Consider the following 8,355-nt stretch of genomic DNA (forward strand, 5'->3'; position numbering starts at 1 on the left):
CTCCTCCTCTCTGGAGGACAACTGAAGGGACAACAGAAAAAACAAATGACTGATGAAACTTATTCTTGGACCTCAAGATTGCTTTGTTCACAGTTGAGACTATTGAATGCATCATAGGAATGTGACAATTTATAAAACCATACTTATTCCAAAGCTGATTTTTTGAAAGATAAGTATATTGCTGGGATAAACACTTCAGGACAATATGAAGTAATAACTATGTTTCAAAATGCTATCTAAATAATTTTTTATATATTTCTCCTTTACAGCCATATTATCTCCATTATCCATGAGCAAATTACACACTTTGTAAATAAATTAAACCATGCTAAAAAACCAAAACAAGCTCAACTTTCTTTTCTCTTTACATTTATGAGTCATCCAACATCTTCTTTTTCAAAGATAAACATGCTGTGTTATGCTAACTTTATTTACATACAGTGTAAATTGTTTGTAGAGTCCTTTTTTTTCGTTTTATCTGGGCTACCCCTCTACCCCATGGTACTAATGAGACTATAATAAGACAGAATAAAGCACCGATGTCTGTACCATACAACACACTTTTAACCCAGCAATGGAGCTTTCTTGCGGCAAGTGTCCTCATAGCCTCCAGCCAACACCATTCTGAGTCCCAGTTTCCTCCCCTTGCCTCCCCCTCCACCCATCCCATGATCTGGGAAGGGAAAGCTAGAAAAAAGTGAAACATGTTCCCCAAGACTGCTGGTTTTAATTTTCTTGGGTTTTTCCAATTTTATACGAGATGTATTTTGTGGAGGCTGACAAACAACACAGCATTGCTGTGTTGTTAACAAAGCAGTGCAAATTCTCAACACGTGTTCAGGGTTAGTTTGAAATTAACAGATGAGGGACTCTGTGACCCATTGAGTTGTTTCTAATGATGCAGTGTCATTAAAAGGAATAAGCTGTGCTCATTTCCAGCTGACAAACATAGTCATTAATGTTAGAATAACCCATAGTCACTCTTCCAGTCTGTAATGCAGTTTGTTCAAGAGTGACTTGAATGTGATGTTTAACTGAGCTGCTCCTGGGTGAGGGACCCTAGCAATTAGAAATAAGCAATATTGTAGCACCTTTGGCACTAAACAAGAAAGTCAAAAAGGTGTCATCTTCTGAAACATAGCATAGGAAAAAGTCCTCTGTGTGAATTGTTTTAATTAAGGGTCTGCCAGGTGAACTTGCAAATTCACTAGCTGTGCTGAAAGAGCAGCCCCTAGGAAAGAAGTACTGTGTGAACCACCCAAAGCAAGAAAATCAAAGGAATATTTTTTAAAACAGCTCAGTGATTTAACATCTCAGCATTTGGAATTATATCCTTATAAGTCTCTAAATCATTTTGCCTGCTAGTGAAACACAGGCTCTTACGTGCCTATGCAACTGTGCCTGCATAGATACCATATTGGAATAAGAAGCAAGGATCACTTATGCATGTGACTTATGACCTCTTAAGATCAATTATGATTGTCACTTATGACACATTGTCTTGTTGCCTCTTTAGTATCTGTGTTGGTTGTGCTTCCCATTAACAAATCATGTTGTTTGGTGATTGAGACAACCCTGTGTAACAACGCTGCAGTCTGATCTTATGTGACATGTGCTGGCAACTGACACCTGAAAACAACCCAACAGACAATTACACTCACTCCAGAATAAAAAAAAAGCTCTCCTTCACAGAGAGAGATGTGCTTTCAGTGCAGCGAACAGGTTTGAAAACTGCTGATTCAGAGCTGTGAGAGAGACTTGCTGCCACCTTGCCCATTAACACAGGGAATGCTACTCAATCTTAGAAGAAGCTTGGCATTGTGAGGAGGTGAGAGGTGATGCTATCACTTCTTCATAGGCAGACTGCAACAGCAGCTCTCTGTCATAGCACTAGGGATGCCAAGTTTGCATTGAATCAGATGAGAAACTTGTGCTGGTATCAGGTACTGCTTTTCGCACACAGCTGAGCAAGAGGTGGCATTCCAAATGGTGCACGGATGCACATGTAGAGCACACACTTTGACAGCGAGATACCAGGGCTCTTAAAGAATGGTAAATGAGTGGAGAGATCAAACAAACCTCCTGAATTTAAAGCACATTTATCCTCAAGCCAGAGCCCAAGGTCTGTACACCTGGCAGTTTCTCCCTTTCTAGTGAAGGAAAAAAAAAACCCACTTTCTGCTTTTTCTCTTTATTCTGTTAAACGCCAAAAAGACACAAACAGAAAAGGTCCTTACTTCAGTATATATCTGGCCTGGTTCTGAATACAAGTGTATTTTATAGGGACTGTTTCTCTTGTCCCACGGTGATTTTTTCTAAACCAGCAATTTACTGAAATTTTAGTATGAACAGAAAACTACCCTATCATGAATGCTGTGACATTCTGTTGGAAACAGAGGGACCTAGGACATATCCATGAACTTGGGGGTATGTTGCTTATATTTAAGTAAAATTCAAAAATTTCCATACCAAACACTGGCAGATTTTACTCATAGGATTACTAAGAGAAACATCTGCTCCTATAGTTCCCAAGATCACAGGACACTCCCTCCAAATGTGTTTCTAAGGCTAAATCTGTGGTGGGTGGGATTGCTGTCTTTTTTTAGGGGAGTGTTTTACCTTAAAGGCACTAGAGATAGGAGCTGTATAAGTCACACAACTGCTTCCTAGATGATAGACAAAAAGAAGAGCTCTCTTTCCTTTGTACCACCTACACCTTCCCATGATAATTAGTCAGCCCCCTCAGAGATCTGCCATGGGCTGGCATCATAGGTATAAATTAGATGTCTCACACAATGGTGCCAAGATAAGAACTTGATCCTTTTCTTGGTTGCAGGAATAGTCATTTACTTACTCTGAGTGTGATAGCACAGCCTAAGGAATAGACCTTTGAACCAGAATTTTTCAATTTTTCAGAGGTGTCCATCCAAAATTATATCCCTTCTTCTTGAAGTCAGTGATAGTTTACATATAAACCACTAGGATATTAACACAAAATGAAAGAGATCACCAGCTTGCCTACACAGGCCTCAACTAATTCATTGGGGAAGCTCTCAGTTTATCACACAATTAAATAATGGAATACTGGCTCCATTTGGCCTGTTGCAAAGTTCTCAGTTTCATTTTTTCTGAAACAGTGTGTGTAAGGAAATGACACTGAGGCTTCTTGAGTGATTAATGTTACTAAGAAAAAGAAATGAGGCAATTCAGTCATTCACTGTACCCTGCATTTCATTTTGGTGAGTTCTACCAAAGCAGATTCAACTATATTTTGCCTGATTTTTTTCTGATTTCATTCAGGTCAGGTGCCATTTTCTTCCTAGTTTGTAACTTATACTTATGTGTTTGGTTCTTCCTACACCTCACCCCTCCCACCATCCTCCCTTATCCTTTTCTTCTATTTTTCCTCCCCAAGTCATGGAGAAAATGAGTCTGAAATTAGAGAAGAATGTTCAAGCAAGACTTGATTGGAGGAGGTTAAATGGAAGCCATCGAAACGGTGAGAAGGGAGCACTCACCCTACAAAGAGAGACTATGGGCAAGTGTCTGGCTCAGCCTGGAGCAGAAAAAACTTTGAGGCACCTCATAGAGCCCAGTGACTACAGGGATGGGATCAACTGTGCATGGCAGTGGTCATGATTTAAAACAAGAGAGTTTCTAAGTCTGTATACAGGATCCATAAAGACACCACAATTAGGCATCAGAAGAGGGGTTCAGAGTGGCTGTGGGGTCTCTGTTGGTGATGGTTTTCAAGCACTGGATGACAAAGCTCTGAGCAGAAGGTTGGAAAAGACTCTCTCCCAACCTGAACTATTCTAAGCATCATCATTAAGAAAACATTTCTTCTCAAATAAGGATAAATATAAACCACACTGGACAGGTTCCTGTTGTGCATCATCCTTGGTTACAAGTGATTTAAGCACAGTTAATGTCTCACTATCCTTTATTGTCAAACACAATTGTAAAAATCCCAAAAGAGCTAAGACTGTTCATATAAACATGGCACACTTATTTTAGTTCACTTATGGATCCTGCTATCATGGCTTCTAGGGTTGAACTCTGCCTTTCTGTAAATCTTCATATACTAACTTCAGCTTTTCAAGTTTGCTGTCAAAGCATTTGTCCCAGAATCTTAGGACCCTTTTCATTCCTGATCTAACAAAATCCTTGGGCTCCTGCTCCTGTTTAGGTTCTTAGCTAATATTTTCCAGAAGGTGTGCAGTGGCTTTGCTGATATCAAGGTACAATTAAGGAGTGGCTTTAAAAATGATATCTGGTTTGTAAACTGCTTAGTTCCATGGCAGTGGAACATACAGCTTCATTACCCCAGCAAGCAGCTGCCCCAGAACATTGTTAGCTGCCCATGCTGGGCTTGATTAGAGTGGTGTAGCATTAGAACTAGTGACTCACTACAAAATACACCTTGAAAACAAAGCTTTGCAAACCCAAAGCTTGTAATGTGGCCTGCTCTGCACTTGTGTCTTCCACAGAGATGTTTTTATTTTTTTCATTTTTTCTCTGAAAGTGGGAAGGTCACTCACTAGCTGCAACCAGAAAAGATTAAAATACAAAACAGTTTGCAGAGCTTGTAGGAGTTGTGAACCATGAAGAGTACACTCTATAAAATGACTGTCATTTATCTTCGTTAACAGAGCTAAGGAAGTTGCACAAACTTGTAGGAAAATCCCATCCAGAGCAAAGAACAGTACTCCTCCCCCACCTTGCATCTTTATTGCATCTCTTAGAGGACATGAACTGTTACAAAACTACCCAGAGCTGCGTCACAGTGTGGTGGGAGCAGCTGCGGGGCCAACACACATAATGCTGCTTCTTGTAACTCCAGCCCCCACAGCCCTCTTACCAAGTGAGGGGCCTAACTTTGACTCAAAGAAAGAATTATCTCATACTTGTGATTTGGGAGAAAAATATTTAAAATACAAACTGTTAAAAAAATCTGAAAGCCACTGAAAAAAAGTAAAAGCCACTGAAATAAATCTCATCAGTATTTTGCAGTTATTCAATTTCTCAAACAAGTTTCAAAACAGAAGGGAGTACAGGACATTAGCAATGGAGTAGCATATTCAGTTTTTGTTATTTGAACTATCACTGATGGCAGTTTTGCAATTAAAAAAAATCCCAAGGATTTCAACCTCCTACTCCAGCATAAAAATAAAACTCATCCATTTTTGAAACTGTTTCATCCCCACTCTGAGGCATGTTCTTTGGAAAGGAAGAAAAAAGCTATTTGCAACTTGTTTTGCTAGACATAAAGAAAGAAGCTGAAAACTTTAGTTCTAAGCAACCAAACGAAACCTGAACACTGTGGAATGTACAAAGAAACACTTTTCTTTAGACTCAGTTGGAATTTTTGTTATCATTTCTGTGCTTCCCATCACCTAGGGACACAGAAAATGGTACAAGAAGCACAGTTCCAGTATGTGAAAAGCGGAATCCTTGCTAGCAAAATTCCTGGTTAGGTTTTTTTGGTGTCCTGGCAGCAGCTCTGGTCGCTCAGTGTGACTGTAAGGCCATGCATTACTATATTGACTACAGTCAACTAATGGGGGGTTGTTTTCCTTATTTGTTTCTGAGATGTTTGTGTTTATTTTGATGTAAGTTTGCTAATTTTAAATGTATTGGAAAATGCTACCTCTGCTTTAAAGGGACATCCACTTCATGTCTTAGCAGATTCCTACTTTGTTAGATCCACTCCACTTTGTTCCAGCATGAAAGATGCAAATAGGTGAAATTGTTTTGTCACTGACAGTTTCGGGACAGTATTAACCTTTTCATAATTCAGATTTTTTTTCATAAAAGTTTTGCCAGCTTGCCAGAGACTGCCTATTAGATACACAGGCAAATTTGAAACCATCTCTGTTCAATCAAGGGTGAGAAAGGAGAGCTTCTTGCAGCACGTGTAGGATGAAATATCAATACAATGCTGCTCATGCCAGGAAAAAGCCAATACTTGCATTTTATAGATCTATTTCCTACTGCTTACAGGTAGGGTTACCACTGCCTCCAAAGACAGCATTACTTTTAGTCCTGGACATAGCAGAGATAGGCATGAGGTACCCATCCCTTGAATTGTGTCTGGCCCCAGCAGGACAAGAAAAGGCCATTTATAGTAATATGCAAGCAATACAAAGCAGACTAGATCCCTCTCAAATGAAGCAGAATCTGCTTTACTGAACTGAGACACAAGAATTGGTCACAGGTGTCAGCTGTTGACCGGGCTATATAGAAAATACCTTCTTTACTTGTATTCTGACTCCTAGTGCCAAACACAGACCTGCCTTCCACCTGCTGCCTGTGTGTTGCCTTCCTGTCTACTTTTTCTCAGGCAGCATGGGTGTCTCCAACATATCTGGAATCTCTAGAAAGGACAGGATTGTTTTACTGCTGTTAACCTGCCTGGTGGAGACAAAGCAACCAGTGGGAAGTATGTACTGGCCTAATACAACTAATCAATTGTCCCTGTTTCATTGTGCTTTAGGATTTCTGAATGGCACCAAAAAAAAAAAAACATTACTCTGTCTAGTGCATGGTCCTGTCAAAGAAGGAAAAATGGCTTTGTACACCCTTATGTTGGAAGTCTTCAGCCTAGGGGAAGAGCTGCACTTGTACAATGAAAGCCTGACAATATACTCTGAGAGAAACATGTTCCTTATTCACATCTTTCTGACTAAACTGAACATTAAAGCACTGGGCTTATGTGGTGGGAAACTGCGCTAAGTCCTGGGTCTCTGATAGTTGACTTTCATTACTCTAATCTAGTATGTGAAAAGAAATTTATGAAACAATACAAATCTCTGAACCGCTGACTTCCATCTGAAAACTGAGCTAATTTTGCATCACTTCTTATCCTTTTTCAGCTAGCATTTCAGAGCACAAATTGATTCTTGCTTTGGTTGAAATGCAACTATTGGAGCCAAATTTTTGGCTTATGACTCACATTTGTAGCCACACAAACAAATGAGTCGTTGATGTCAGGTTTCAGAATTGCTTTAAGCCAGTAAAGGTCCATACAGAAAATAGAGGGATGGTGCCATGGCACTCACCCTTGTCTCCTCTTCCCCATATGTACATTGACATCATATACCACCTCTATAGTCTATGGATACATATAGAATCATAGAATCATAGAATTGGCTGGGTTGGAAGGGACCTCAGAGATCATCGAGTCCAACCCTTTTACCACCGTTGCAGTTGCTAGACCATGGCACTGAGTGCCACATCCAGTCTCTTTTTAAATAGCTCCAGGGACGGAGAATCCACTACTTCCCTGGGCAGCCCATTCCAATGCTGGATCACTCTCTCCGTAAAGAAATTCTTTCTAATATCTAACCTAAACCTCCCCTGGCACAACTTAAGACCATGCCCTCTTGTCTTGTTGAAAGTCGTCTGGCAAAAGAGACAATGTCCACCCGGTTACAACCTCCTTTCAGGTAGTTGTAGACAGCGATGAGGTCTCCCCTGAGCCTCCTCTTCTCCAGGCTGAACAGCCCCAGCTCTCTCAGCCTCTCCTCATAGGGTCTGTGCTCGAGTCCCTTCACCAGCCTGGTTGCCCTCCTTTGGACCTGCTCCAGGACCGCAATATCCTTCCTGAACTGGGGGGCCCAGAAGTGGACACAGTACTCAAGGTGTGGCCTCACCAGGGCTGAGTATAGGGGCAGAATCACTTCCTTGGACCTGCTGGCGACGCTGTTATGTCAGGGACCCAATCTGCCCTAAACCTAACATATTACTATTTCATACATTTTCACAGCTAGTTTTAAGTAGAATCATTTCCCTTGATCCAAGACAAGAAAGAAAATGAGAACAAGGGGAGAAGGGCAAGACAGCTTCTTTAGAGAATAGAATGTTGTATGCCAGTCATAACCTTCACAAGTAGAATAACTTTAAAGTCCTTCATGCCAAGGAACATAAATAATTACAGATATAGAATCATAGAATCATAGAATTGGCTGGGTTGGAAGGGACCTCAGAGATCATCAAGTCCAACCCTTGATCCACTACTGCTGCAGTTACCAGACCATGGCACTGAGTGCCACATCCAGTCTCTTTTTAAATATCTCCAGGGATGGAGAATCCACTGCTTCCCAGGGCAGCCCATTCCAATGCTTGATCACCCTCTCGGTAAAGAAATTCTTTCTAATGTCCAACCTAAACCTCCCCCGGCACAACAACATAGAAAATGTATTTTCTTTCTTAAGGTATTTTTGTACAGAAACCCCATTTGCATTGGTTGCTGTGGTTTTGGCTTTAGGCCCCTCTTTGAGCAATGAGAGTGCAGTTAGTGCACTCCTTGGGTCATCCAAAGCTGTATGCCTGTCTTCTTAAGCCTATACCATT

Source organism: Calypte anna, chromosome Z, assembly GCF_003957555.1.
Source record: "Calypte anna isolate BGI_N300 chromosome Z, bCalAnn1_v1.p, whole genome shotgun sequence".
NCBI classification, from domain to species: domain Eukaryota; kingdom Metazoa; phylum Chordata; class Aves; order Apodiformes; family Trochilidae; genus Calypte; species Calypte anna.